The sequence below is a fragment of the Cavia porcellus genome, unplaced genomic scaffold (genome assembly GCF_034190915.1).
Source record: "Cavia porcellus strain 051 isolate PalLab524CR breed Dunkin Hartley unplaced genomic scaffold, mCavPor4.1 scaffold_31, whole genome shotgun sequence".
NCBI classification, from domain to species: domain Eukaryota; kingdom Metazoa; phylum Chordata; class Mammalia; order Rodentia; family Caviidae; genus Cavia; species Cavia porcellus.
The window spans coordinates 28,691,828-28,706,421 of record NW_026947514.1 but is presented as its reverse complement, the minus strand read 5'-3'; the positions used below and the strand labels follow the sequence as shown (position 1 = coordinate 28,706,421).

The 14,594-nt window shown below is 35.3% G+C and overlaps 1 protein-coding gene across 32 annotated transcripts in view; it reads right to left on the bottom strand.

Moving 5' to 3' along the window:
- Numb (NUMB endocytic adaptor protein) overlaps window positions 1-14,594 on the bottom strand; it is a 196,452-nt gene that overhangs the window by 65,985 nt on the left and 115,873 nt on the right. For 19 of the 32 annotated variants that reach the window (XM_063241371.1, XM_003472400.5, XM_063241390.1 and 16 more), the window contains one exon: window positions 12,492-12,583. The exons of 4 other annotated variants lie outside the window; for them this stretch is intronic. The gene's annotated coding sequence lies outside the window, so the exon portion shown is untranslated. The remainder of the gene's footprint in view (window positions 1-12,491; window positions 12,584-14,594) is intronic. 9 more of the 32 variants (XM_063241380.1, XM_063241375.1, XM_063241392.1 and 6 more) reach the window with 1 other exon arrangement.

The following is a 14,594-nucleotide window of genomic DNA, read 5'->3' as shown; positions in this document are numbered from 1 at the left end:
AAAAAAAAAGGAGAAAAGAAACTGACATTGGGCTGGCGGTAGCAGAGTGCTTGCCTAGCATGAGAAGGGGCTCCTGTATTCAGTTCCCATGCTGGGCAATATGTTTTCTCAAATAAAGAAAGTGATATTTGAGCCAGAATATGAAGGAAATTTAAACCAACAAAAAAAAAAGTGAGCCACGCAGTAAAAGGCAAATGTGAACTACAAAGCTATGAGGGAATAAGCTGAAGAATCACAAAGGCAGTTATTGGTTCCAGTGCAAAATGGACAAAAATGGACAGAGTGGTACAGATGAGACCAAATGTTTCTGGGGTGCACGGACATATTTATTCTTATAGGCCAAAGGCTTTAACTCTTCCCCTGAGAGGGACACTGCTACTCCCATCATTACCACAATTAGTGGACTGGAATAGAAGAATTACAGAGATGTGTCAGAAATAAACCTTCAGACTTGCTGGGCCCATTTTAGAGCTTTCAACCTCATCTTCCTGTTTCCCTATGAAATTCTCTGAAAATCAGGTAAATGTGTCCTGAATCATGCTTTCATCTAGAAATCTGGAAAATGTACACTGTGTTAATATAATATCTGTTGATATCACATTTGGGCTATTTAAATGAGAAAGGTATATCAGACTTCACTACGATGAAATTAAAGATAGTGTATCTTCACATTTAAATTTGTTAAAGTTAAGGGACTTATTTATAGGCCATCCATGTTGGCTTGAAGTTGTAGAGGGTCCTGAATGCCAGATCCAGAAATTAGACTTCAGATCCACAACACTATTTTATTGATTTTATTTTATCTTATTTTGTTTTATTTATTTGTTGTTGGTACCAGGGATTGAACTCACAACCTTCTGCTTGCCAGGCAGGTGCTTGTGCTGCTCAACTAAATCCCTGGCCCTACAGCACTATCTTAACACAACCAATGATTAAATTCTGACATAAAATTTTGCTGCTTCACTTTCACTTTACTCATTATTACAAATTCCCAGTAGGAAGTTAAATGTGCAATACACTCCAAAAGATCAGCTAAATTTAAAAAATATTTTTCATGGCAATTAATCATGTCTGACAACATATATTTCTCGAACACAGTGTTCCCTCCCTCTCCGTCTCTGTGTGCAGATTAGATCAGAATGCACATTTGCTCACAATATAGAAATGAACTCAAAAATAAGTATCTAACTGGTGAATGATACTATGGAGTGTTTCATGTGGAAGTTTATAGATTGTTAATTGTCTCTAACCACAAGAAGCTGACAATAAAGGGAACTGACTAACTGCAGAATCAATTTGGAAGTGTTCCATATGGGACATCATTAAAAAAGAATGGCAAAATAAAACAAATTTTTAAAAATGTAATATCTTCAGTAAACAAAGAAAACTGCTAAGCAAAGTTTCACTGACTTTTTATATGCATAAACTATGGAAGTTAACATTTCTAAGAGTATTTCACAGCTACTTCAAATCAGGTAAGGTGTATGCCTAACCATGTCTTCTCTAGACAAATGACAGTTCTCTTAACAGAAAGTAAAAAATAATCATTATGTTTCATATAGACAACCTACAGGCTAGAAATAAGCTTAACTGCTGGAAACCCATCAACAAACCTAAAAAGATCAGGAATTAATAGCATAAAAAGTATAATTTCTTAATGTGAAAGTTTCAATGTGGCATATGTTGTAATCTTTTTATTTCCAAAATTAGATTTTGTTTTTTGAGACTGGGTCTTGCTATGTAGTTCAGTCTTGCACTGTACTCACAATGTAGCCCAGGACATCCTTGAACTCATAGAGATCTTCCTGTCTAAACCACCCAAATGCTGGGATTATAGACGTATACCACTATGCCTGGCTAGATTATTTTAATACTTTAAAAAAAGGCTCAGTAAAGATACAAGACACTTTTTTACTGTGATTATTCATATTGGAATGGATTAGTCAGAAAGACTGTAAAAGCCTCACCTTTCAAGAGTATGAGAAATATTATAAACTCCAAATAAGACACTACTCTAACAAAAGAATTTCCTCTAACCTAAATATATATGAAAGTCATCTACCTGAGAATGAAAGACGAGCCACAAAATGGGAGAAGTTACATGCTGCACATATGCAAACTTAAACATTATACACCTGTATACCATTTTATACTTACCAGTTTGGCAAAAATTAATGAATCAGACAGTAATGTATAGAATAAAACACATTCTCATGCCCTCACAGGAGGATAAGGTTGTACAACTATTTCGGAAACTGGCACCATCTAGGTAAGTTTGGCACCATCTAGGTAAGTTTAAGATACACATACCTTTTTTTTTTGTTTTTGAGATAGGGTCTCACTATGTATTTCAGGCTGGCCTCAAACTCAGGGCAATTCTCCTGCTTCAGCCTCTCAAGTGTTGGGAACACAGGCATGTGCCACCATACCCAGAAAAGATATGTGAACTCTTACACATTTGTGTAAAAGATATGTGAAAAGATTGTGAACTCTTACACAAGAACACAAGAAGGAATATACAATAATGTAGCAGCATTATTTATTGTTTGCAGTGGTTAAATAATGACAAACTCTAAAACCTACAGAGAAAAGAAATACAGAAGCTTCACACACTAGATCGCCACACAACAGTAGCAATGAATGATCTAGAGCTATAAACTATTTACATGGATGAATTTCAGGAAATTATGTTGAAGAAAAGAAAGTGCAAAAAAATATGATTCTTTTTATAAACACTAGCAACTTAAAGTCAATACTGCCAGTGTACCAGAATTGTTTTATGCACTTACATACAGTGACTCATGAAATCCCCACAACATACCCTACCAGGTAGATTCTACCTTTAGATAAGGAAATGGGCACCAAGTTGTTAAGTAATTCGCCCAAATCACATGGGCACTAAATGGCAGAATCTCTGGGCATCAGAGTCTATGGTTTTAAATCCTACATTAAACTGTCTCTCAAAAATATACAACACTAAGCAAGGAAAAAATATGCACACAGTAACACAATAAAGAAACATAAAACAATAAAAATAACTAGGAATACTGTTACTTTTAAGGGAAAAGAAAGGAGAATATAATCAGAAAGTGTTTACAGGGGGACTTCAGAAGTTTTAATCATGTTCTAATGTTTAAGCTGAACTCAAGCCTTTGTTTCATCATGTTATATACCTACATGATCTTTTGCACAAACTATTTCATACTTTTCATTAGCCTGAAAAGAAATCACTCCAAGTGTTTTCTGGAACTGAGACTAGAAATACAGTACAGAAATAAAAACACATAATTACAGTGTTACCAGTACTAGAAATCTACAGAACTAGAAATAAAAACAGATAATTATGACATATCTAACAAAAAGATGCCATAGTTATAAAAGTATTTTTTCTAAAATGAATAAAGTTATTGGAATTTACTCTGTCAAACAAAAATGAACTAGAAGCCTTTTTTTTTTTTTTTTTTTTTTTTTTTTTTGTGGTGCCAGGGATTGAACTCACGACTTCACGCTTGCCAGGCAAGTGCTTATGCTGCCAAGCTAAATCCCCAGCCCAAACTAGAAGCTTTTTAAAGAGCTACTAGAGAGGTATAAGTCTTGCAGAAATGGGGATTTTTCTTTGTCTCTAATTTAAGATCACTCTTGTATATAAGCGATAAACTAGGCTGAACAAGAAAGGTATCTGATTATACTTCAGATAAAACCATTGTGAGAAAAAATAGAGCAAAATATAAACCCCTAATGCACACACTTGATATACATAGGAGATATGTAGGCTACCCCTAGGAAACTTGACTCTGACTTTGCCCTGTAAGAGGAAAAGAAAAGAAGATCCAGTAGACAAAATGTTAAATTACTTTCTTCTGTTAGGTGGTTCCAAATGTAATAATATATAAACAGAAATATGGAGCCAGGAATGGTAGCATACACCATAATCCCAGCACTCGAGAGGCTGAGGCAGGAGCTCGAGACCAGTCTGGACTACAAAGTCTCAGTCCAACCCAGACGACACAGCAAGTTCTTAATCAATCAATCAATCAATCAATCAATAAAATAAAATAAAGTAAAGAAGAAGGAAAGATACAAACAAACCATGGCCAACACTACAAACATCTGGGAAAAAAAGTACATTCACATATTACTTTAAATTACTTTAACTCTTTTAGGAGATTGTAATTTCATTTAGGTGTTATATACAAAGGCAACACTAAAGGCAAAAAAACTGAAATTATATTGAATACCATAACTTATTTATAGCACATTACATTATCTTGCAATAAATACAACATAGCCAGAGTTCTTTTCTTAGTACAACAGTTTGTTATCACTAAACACTGTTGAATGCTACCTGTCTTATATTTAGAGGCTACAGTAGGTGAAAAAAAATCTAACACTAGAATCACACATATTCATATGAGATGCAGAAACCACTACACAGGAAACTCAATGACTGGGCCTTAGAAAGAATCATCTATACTATTTTTAAGGAGTTTTAACTCTTTTACTTTATGGTTCTCCAAACAAACATCATTAAATGTAAATACAGTAATACCTCAGTTGATAAAGGATTCTGTTTGAGAACAATTCAGTTCATGAAGCATTCAACAAAATTTTGTTTCTGTTCATCAACAGTGCATCGGGTGATGAACACAACCTGGCCATTTTTCCCAGAATCATGGACTGAATTAAGTTTGTGAACCAAGGTACCACTGTATACACAATCCCACTGTATTCACTTCTATTCCAAAAACTTACAAGGAAAATTATATGGCAAAATAAGCATGATCTGTCCAAAAAGAAAAAATAATTTGGTCATTCATTGAAATCTAATCTGAAATATTTAAATTCAATCACGACATTAAAGTAGCATATATTACATAAGCATAAAGTATTTTATTCTTAAATTCTCCTTCTTTGATTTCTTTATTTTAACAATAAACTTTTGTTTTGGGGTTTTATGTGACAGGCTAGCCCAGCCTGGCTTTGAACTTGTGATCTTTCTGCTTTTAGCTTTCTGAGTGATGGGATTATAGGAACTTATTACCATGGCTAATATAAAATTTATTTCTATTTTTAAAAACATAGCATGAATAGTAAAAGACCAAAATACAAATAACTGCTATCTATGTAGTAGTCTTGCTTTGACTTTAGTATTTTTATGATGTAGAGCTTGTTTGCTTGATGTAAAGAAAAATAGACATTTTATTTGATCAAGTTAAGTGAAAAAAATATAAAGAATCTGAAACTCATGATCCAAGGAGTAGAGGTTGGCCAATCCCCTACTTGATCAATGAATTTTATATTAGATATTGGTCTAAGGATATGATAATTTGCTTAAAAGGAACTCTGTAACTTATGAGGCTGTTATTACCAGTTCAGTGTTCTACAAAGGCACTGAGCTAAATAAACAGTAGGCTTTCTCACCAACAGCTAAGGAAATATGTCTGTTAATATGCAGAACTAATAAAATTCACTTTAAAAGTTAATAGTTTTCTGACACAAGTTAATTTACACACAAATTCATAGTAAAGTCAAGAAAACAAAAGGTAAATATATTTAAGTTCTTCGTTTTCAGTGTGAAGATATGGAACCTAGGGCCTCACTCATGCTGGATAAGCATTCTACTGCTGAGCCTATAGTTCAGTAACTGTCAACTCTATTTTCACTTTAAACAATCATGTTATCTTTCTTCTATACTTAGCCACTTTTTCTTTTTCATTTATTACTTTATTTACTTATTTGTTTGTTTATTTTTGTGGTACTGGCAATTAGTATCACTCATGCTAGGCAAGTGCCCCCACTAAGCTATAACCCCAGGACCCTAATACTTTTCAAAAATCTTGAGAAGGGTTTTTGCTAACTTGCCCTGGCTGCCCTTGAACCTCCATTCCCCTAGTAGCTGGGATTACGGGTACTGTGCCATTAGATTCAGTCGACTTATTAAACAGGGTACATGTAAGGGTACCGTTAAGCACTATACTGGTTTATTTCAGAAAACTCTACCATTTACAGCCTTTTCAAAGGAAAACAATTTTAGTCAGAACAGATTATTCTGACTTCTCAATAGCTAAAACTAAAAATTATTTTGCTCACCAGTTGCCAGACCAGAGATTTAAACAAACAAAATATTAAATCTTGGCTATCCTAAAATTGGTATGTGAGAACATAACAGTGGTACAGTTTGAATGTCCCAGTTTTTAGCAACATACTCCTCAGCCCAGATTAACATTCAGACCACATGTTCTGAACCCTGGGACCACAATGTAGCATCCACTTCAAGTTCAGCAACTCCTTAAAATTATGTACACATCTGAATGTATGTGTCGCATTTTCTGGGTTCGAGTTCTTCACCTTTCATCAGAATCTCAAAGAATTCTATAGTCACAAAAAATTTCCTGTTGACTTCGCAGCAGTCCATGATCCTTATGTGACTTTAATTTTAGGTTTCTGCTTTATGAATTTTCATCTTCCCACTTAAACTTTTCCACAAAATTCCTTTTTTGTTTTGATACAAAGCTTTCCTACTCATTCCTTAAATAGTGGAAAGTCAGAATATCAAAAAATAGAGCCAGAACCAGGAAGGATCCTGCAGTCAAAGGTACTTTCAAAAGCTGAACCTGAATATATATTTAAGAAAGTTTTGTTTTTGTGTTTCTGGTGGCTGAGGCAGGAGGATTGTTGTGAGTCTGAGGCCAGCATGGGCTACACAAAGAGTTCAAAGCCAGCCTGGACTACATAGCAATATCCTGTTATGGCTTGTACTGGATGTACTGCTTGCCAAAGCCTCACGCAGTCATAGGCGGGGTCCTGACAGAAGAAATTTTATCACTGAAAACACTAGCAAGAGGGGCTGGGGATTTAGCTCAGCAGCGTAAGTGTCTGCCTTGCAAGCGCGTGGTCATGAGTTCAAACCCTGGTACCGATAAAAACGAAAACACTAGCAAGAAAAAGCCAAATATTCTAGAAAAGGACAATAGAAAATATGGCCTGGAGATATCACAAGAACCAGCAGGACTCTACCCTTTGTAGTCTCAATTTGAAAGTGAAAGATTTTACTTTGAGAAGAAAGCTCCAGAGAACCATGTTCCAGAAGAGCAGTGGCCCAGAGAAGCTGTTCCTCAGGATTTGGTTCATAGGCACTCAATTCCTACAGCCAAGAGAGAAGAAAGCATGGCTACTGCTTCTGCTGGCCATAGACGTTGGCTGGCATCACCCACATGGTGCTGGTTGTAGGTGCAAGAAGAATGCAACAGTTGTGGGGTCAGGAACGCTTCTACCTAGATGTTAGAAGGTCTAGGAGGCCAGGCAGTATGTCCCTGAAAGGGCAGGGTGTAAGCTTGGAGTGTGAAGCTGAAGGTGCAATGGAGAACCTGAAGGATGAAGAAGCCAGGAACTTGGCTCATCTGAAGAAAGCTGTAAGGAGTGAGCAAAGGAGCTACAACCATGGGCGCTACGACCACCAGCAGCGCCACAGGGGCAGCGCCACTCAAACCCAGACTGCTTTGGACGCTGTACTTAGTTCTTGCTCTGGATCTTGGATTTGCCTTAGTCACGTTCGTTTGTATCTCCCTATTTGTACCTTTTTGGAATGGAAATTCTATTTTGTGCTAAAATGTTTAATTTTCTTTTCATTTGTACAGGGGCTTGCAAACTTAGAATGTGCCCTACATTTCAGAGACTTTGGACTTTGACTTCTCAGCAATGCTGAAACTGTTAGGACTCTGGCAACTTTTAGGGAAGGACAAAATGCCCTTTGCATGAAGGGATGTACATGAGTCTTTAGAGGGCCAGAGGCAAAACGTTATGGCTTGTATCTGGATGTCATCCTAAAGCCTGCTGCAATCACAAGTGGGGCTTTTTCAGAAGTAGCTACATTTAGAGTGCATGACGCTAGGATTAAGGTTGTATAATTACTAAGGTTGTAGAATTAGTCCACTGACAGGTTTGGCACAGTTCTGGCAGAATTAAGGGTGCCCCCTCATAGGTGTGAGTGATAACCGTCTTGAGGGTGGTAGGCTGGATAACATATAAGGGATAGAAGAAGGCTGTGGGTTGCTTGTTGCTGTATGCTTTCTGCCTGCCCTGCTTTGTCGTGGACTCTTCATCCTCTGGGATGCCTCTCTGGCATGCCACCCTGCCTTGGAGCCAGCCAACTATGAACTGAAACCTTTATACACTGTGAGCTAAATAAACCTTTCTTTCTTTAACTTTGGATGTCAGGTATTTTCTCTGAGCTATGAGAAAAGTAACTAGGATACTTTGCCTCCACCTCCAAATATTTTTTTAAAAAAGGCATCCCTGCTGAAGTTATTCTTATATTTACAAAACTAATTTTATCTTTGGTCACTTGCCTTTCAACTGAGAAAAAAATGGTGAAATGAATTTGTGATTGAGTAATATCCTGTATTTCTTACAGATAAAAATCCATATGGTCATCACCCAGAACCCTAAGAACATATATCTGCAGACTGACTTCATTAGAATAATATTACTCTTAGGATTCAATCCCTACTTATAGAACAAAATAATTTTGGTCTGATAGCAAAGACTGATTTAGCAAGGAACATCTTGATGAGAAAGGGTAAAATTGCTGAGAATGTTAGCCTACTTTTACACTGGCTTTCCTCCTCTAAGCATCTGTCAAGTGTGGGATGAGAAAAAGGTGCTGGAATCTGGAGAGGCAGACTGGAACAAAAATAATTTGGTTCCAAAAATGAGAGGTTGAGAAGGGAGAGAGAGAGAGACAGAGAGAGAGAGAGAGAGAGAGAGAGAGAGAGAGAGAGAGAGAGAGAGAGAGAGACAGAGACAGAGAGAGAGACAGAGAGAGAGAGAGAGAGAGAGAGAGAGAGAGAGAGAGAGAGAGAGAGAGAGAGAGAGAAGAATGGAGAGAGGAAGAAAAGCCACCGGAAACTTTAAAAAATTTATAAAGCAGTTAAAAACATCTCTGCTCGTCTCTGTTTATAAGTAAATTGGCAAACCATCTACACATATCATTTCTTCAATTCTTTAATCATCTCTAACATATTCTCCCTTTCCCTTATCCATGCCATCAGCCAAATATTTCTGAAATATATCTCAATTTCACTGCTCCTGTTTCCACTACCAGAATCACCGTGGTCTAAGACAATTTGCTCTTGTAGGACTATTATAACCAGCAACTAGGACTTATCACTATGTCTCCCATTGTTCCTCTTTGACCAACTGTCTATACCATGGTCATGTAACCTTTAAAAAAAATGTAAAAATTAGCATTTAGGAGGCTGACTGCTGCAAGTTCGAGAGCAGTCTGGGCTACAAAGTGAGCTCCAGACCCGCCAGAAGTGCACAGCAAGACCTTGTCTCAAAAAAAGACAAAACAAACAAATAAAAAAAGTAAAAATGGGGTCACGGCACTACTTAATAGTTCCATGGCTTTCTAATGAATGCATCTTTGAATTAAATTCAAACTCTCAGCACTTTGTCAGTATGGATTAATAATTTAAACTATTCAAGAAGTGCTTATAATAATGCCCAGAAAATATTAGCGTAGTAACATACGTCCTCTGCCTGACAGTCTTCCCTTGAGGGGACGCTTCCCTTAACTTACTCTTTCAGTGTCCACTTGGGCCTGCTCTTCCTCTCTCCCTGAAATGTTTTTCTCCCAGACACTCCAAGTGCTTCTGTTTTCCCCTCATACATCAAGTCTCAATTTAAAGGTTACCTCACTAATACTTATTTCTCCACTTTCTAAATACTGTACCATCCTCCATAATTACTATACTACTCACTTCCTTCACAGGGCTTTATATTTCATAGTTACTTTTTTGTTCCAGTGGTTAACTTTTCCTTAAACATCATCAGATGTTTCAATGTCCATTTACTAAATTCTCCAAATTGCTTAAAGTAGGAAACACTATTTTTTGGTCTATCTAGAACAAGCTTAACTAATATAATATAAATCATTGGTCACTAATACAAATATGTTTAAAAAGCACACAGTTGAGTCTTGCTTTGTAATTCAAATTGAAAATCTTGTTTTTAAAGATAAATGTAACAAAGATTCATCTTTTAAAATTTACATATCTCAAACATTACAAATACACATGTAAATGACTTGTGGATCATAAGTCATGGCATAAAGAACTAACCATAATAGAAAATTTTAAAGTTTAAATATGTACAACAAAAACTCCAATTCATGCTTTTAAATGTATAGCTTCAAATGCTTATATTAAGAAATAAGGGCTGGGGACTATAGATTACAGGTAGAGGGTGCTTAGTATTATGTAAGATCCTTGGTTTGATCCTCAGCACTGAAAAAACCAATCCCATTTAGTAAATGACAAGCATATAAAAGAATCATCAAAAGAAAAAAAAACAAGAAGAAAATAACACTTCAGTAATACACTATGCTAGATTATTCAGTTTTTTTCACTATGATAGATAAAATTTTACTTCAAAAAAAAAACCTTAGAAGCATTCAAGAGCTGACAAGATGGCAAAGGAATTACCAGACCAAGACCTATGAGAAAGCAAGAATCACGAAGTAATCAGTGGCACAATAAAACTGTTTTTGTCCTGGAGACCTCTAATTTACAAACTTGAGTTGAATTTTGATGGTCTCTTGGAAGAGACTAGAAGCCCCCAGGGCAATCTAACAGAGATCTTCTGCATACGGGTCGCACTCCCTACACCCAGTGTCATCCTCAGGGAAAACAGTAGAAATACACCCATTCTAAGACGCCTCCCTATTGCTAAACACAACCAGTATTCCTAAAAGGCTGCGAATATTACTAGGGCACCCTATATATTTGCAACCCAAGTTCACTTCATTTGATAGTCTAAAATATCTTAGTTGCCAGCTATTCCTTAGACAGAAGACTAATATCTAGAATATTAAGGAACTCAAAAAGTTAGCCCCCCAAATAAAAGATCCAGTAAAAATATGAGCAATTGAAATGAACAGACATTATAGGGAGTATAGCCAATAAACATATGAAAAACCAAAACTTAAAAACCACGGAGATCCCATCTTTCTCCAGAAAGACTGGTCATCATCAACAAATCAAATAACAATAAATTCTGGCAAGGCTCAAAAAACCAAAACCCTTTGATTCAGGTATTCTCATTCTAGGTATCTTCCCAAAAGAGTTAAAAACATTACAGAAATATAGTCCTATCCATGATTATAGAAGCACAATTCATAATACCTAGATCTTGGAAGCAGTTTATATGTCCATCAATGAATGAATAAATAAATGTAGTATTTACACATAATGGAATACTACTCTGCCATAAAGAAAGATAAACTTCAGTCACTTGTGAAACAGATGCACCCTGAGATCATAAATGTGTCAGGGAAATGAGAAACACAAGCGTAAATATCTCCTGGTTTCTCTTAAAGCTGTAGGAATCATGGACTCAAATACAAAATGAAATCTATCCTTAAATAATAGCTTTTGAGTTTTTAGAAACTGGATAATTTTTGGAAAATTATCTTCCATTCATGGCATAAATTTAGCAACTGATATATACTATTCACTGACATGTATTTTACTTTAATTATATCTGAGTTAAAGCTGAAAAGGTGCTATAGAATTCTGACAGCTACACTAAACAAGTATGGTTGAATTCTAGTTGAATATATTATCACCCTATTGATTTAAAGGTCAATCAGTGTGCTCATTCATTGTAACGTAACTTCTGATTATCACTCTTGCAAGTGGTGAAATATTGCCAACATTTTACAGAACATAGTTTTGGTTCCTAGTAATTATCATTCAATGCTGCTAAAACACTACCTCCTTAAAAGCCACCTGAAAAATTTAGACATTTTATTTTGAAGCTGCACTATCAAAGATAACAGAGAAATTACATTTGTAACAATGTGTGTTCTTTAGTGCACTTACATACGGCCTTTATAAAGTCCGTGATCCACATGAGACTTATAAATAGTTGTCCAATTTGTTTTACACTACACCTGGTGAAATTTATTCTAGGTCTAATTTATTCAAGTTTAATTTTGGTTTATGTAAGTTTTGTGATACTCTACATTACTACCCAAACTTTGCTTTATCTAAATTGTCTGACAAAGAAATAACAGTAACCATAATTGCTTTGCTAGCTGCTAAGATATAATACTTGTACGTGGCACTTACTAAATACCTACTATGCTCCAGTCAGTATTACAGTGTTTTGTATATATTAAGTCATGTAATCTTCACAACAATTCTATCAGGTACATTATAGTACTATCACCAACTTACAGATAGGAACCCAGATGGTCTATTTCCAGAATGCAAACTTTTACACTATTTTTCACAATACAAGATAAATGAAATTTTATGCAGGATAAAAGAACTTCACCAGTGAAATCCATAAGTGTTAAATACAATTAAGCAAAACAAAAACCAAACATTAAGCAATATTAAGACCAATATAACTTATTATAGATTAACATTTCACAACTATTTCAAAGTGTCACAGCCATGATTAAATTTTAAAGTTGGACAGACCTGACTCTGAATCTTGGCTGTACCTGTTAGAAGCTGTATCACTTTGGACTTTGGACAAATTTCGTAACTTCACCAAGCCTCAGTTTCCTCATCTGTGAAATGAAAATAATAAACATCTCACAAAATTACACAAATATGGTAATACCAAACAAAATTCAGGTATACAAAATATAAAGAGCAAGCCCTCAATTTTCTCACAGAAAATAATACATTATTATAATGATAGAGATAACTGCAAATTACTGCAGCAACTCTAAGATTCCCCACTCTAATATAGAAACACAGCCTTCTCTAATACATAACATAATAAATAAATACATAACAAATAAAATGACTTTTACCCTAGTAAAAGTCAAGTGCCTCAAGGTAAATCATTGGCTCTTTAAAATATGGATACATATTTAGGGAAAGAGAAATAGTAAGACACTGTTATTAGGGCAAATCCCATTCCACACACATTTGTAAGGCCAACAGCATTTAAGAGGCCTAAAAGAGGAAGAGCTGTAAAGAAAGGGGTAGAAGATGGACTCAGAATTACTGCAATACAGGGCAAACATATTCAAAATGACCCAATCATATCTATGTCCTTTTTCACATTAGCTAAGTAAGACAAAAAATATCCTACCCATTTCCTTGTAGCAAATAATAGCTTTACAGTGTTAAAAAAATTACTTGGCTTGGAATTTTGTTTTTGTTTTGTAGATTTCTTCCTGTTCTAAAGAATAAATATGGTTAGTAAAGAATAAATATTACAGAATTACAGTTTATAACAGGGACTGAAGGTTCATAAATGAAAAATGGTCAAGAAGAAAATATGGAAAAGAAAAAAATCTGTATATTACAGATCTTTAATTTACAGAGAAAATTACATATGCAAAATTAAATTATAAAATGGTATATTAGGTTAAAACAAGGCAATTCATCAGATAAAAAGTTATACAGTATTTACCATATGCAATACAATTGCAAGATTCAGTATTAGCATGAGTACAGAAAAATAGTGACAATTTTTAAGTGCTAGATTCTTAAAACCAGGAATTGTTTAAAAACTACAATGGAACACTGTAAATGCTTTAAGAAAGGCACATACTTGCTACATGCCTTCAGAGGAGGTTCACTAAATTAGGGGAAAGAAATGAAGAAAGACTTCATGGAAGATGGAAGATGCCGAATTTGAAAAGTGGGATTCTAACAATCCTAGCTTCTGAATACAAAGACAGTTTAAACCAAAAGACTATTTGTCTAGAATGAGGTATTTACTTCCTCTCAGTTACCATTAAGATGGAGAGTAAAAAATGAAAATGTACTTTAAACACTAAGAATTTTTCAAAAAGTAAAGACAATACTAGCCGTGTCATTATACTATTTGACAATAACAGTTATATCACTAGTCAACTGCTATTTATTGTGAAATATTATTTTAGAATTTTATACTAAGGAACTTAAAAGACAGATTTAAAATTTTGATACTAGAGATTGAACCTAGGCCCTTTGCAAAGAGCTACACTCCCAGCCCTTTAAAACTTTGAGACTAGGTCTCCTAAGTCACTAAATCGTCCAGGCTGGGCTCAAATTTGTAGTCTTCCTGTCTTGGCCTCCCAGAATTCTGAGCTTACAGGTATGCGCCATCACACTTGGCTATTATCTTAGCTATCTTAAGATCTAACATCATAGCTGTGTTCTGCCAGTTTTGAATTTTTTAAAAGGACAAACACATACTCTTTTGTATCTATTTTGCTTCATTCAATATAATGTTTATGAATCTGATCCACAGTGTCACCTGTAGTATAATCTGTTCATTCTCTTTGACAGTACCTCACTGTTCAGTCAATCCTTGATATAAACTGACAGCAAGCCAGGTGTGGTGGCCAACACCTAAAATCCCTGCTACCAATAGGCTAAGACAGCCTGGCATCTTAGGGAGGTCCCATCTAAAAAAAAAAAAAAAGGGTTGAAGCTGGGCATGGTGGAAACCAGGAATCTATGCTTCCTGCTACACAAGTTTTGCACATAGCAAATATGCAAATATTTGAAAAGCAGTGTAATTCTAAATCTATCATTACCAGTGAAGAGTGATTGTACCCGGCAATTTACTAGTCAAAA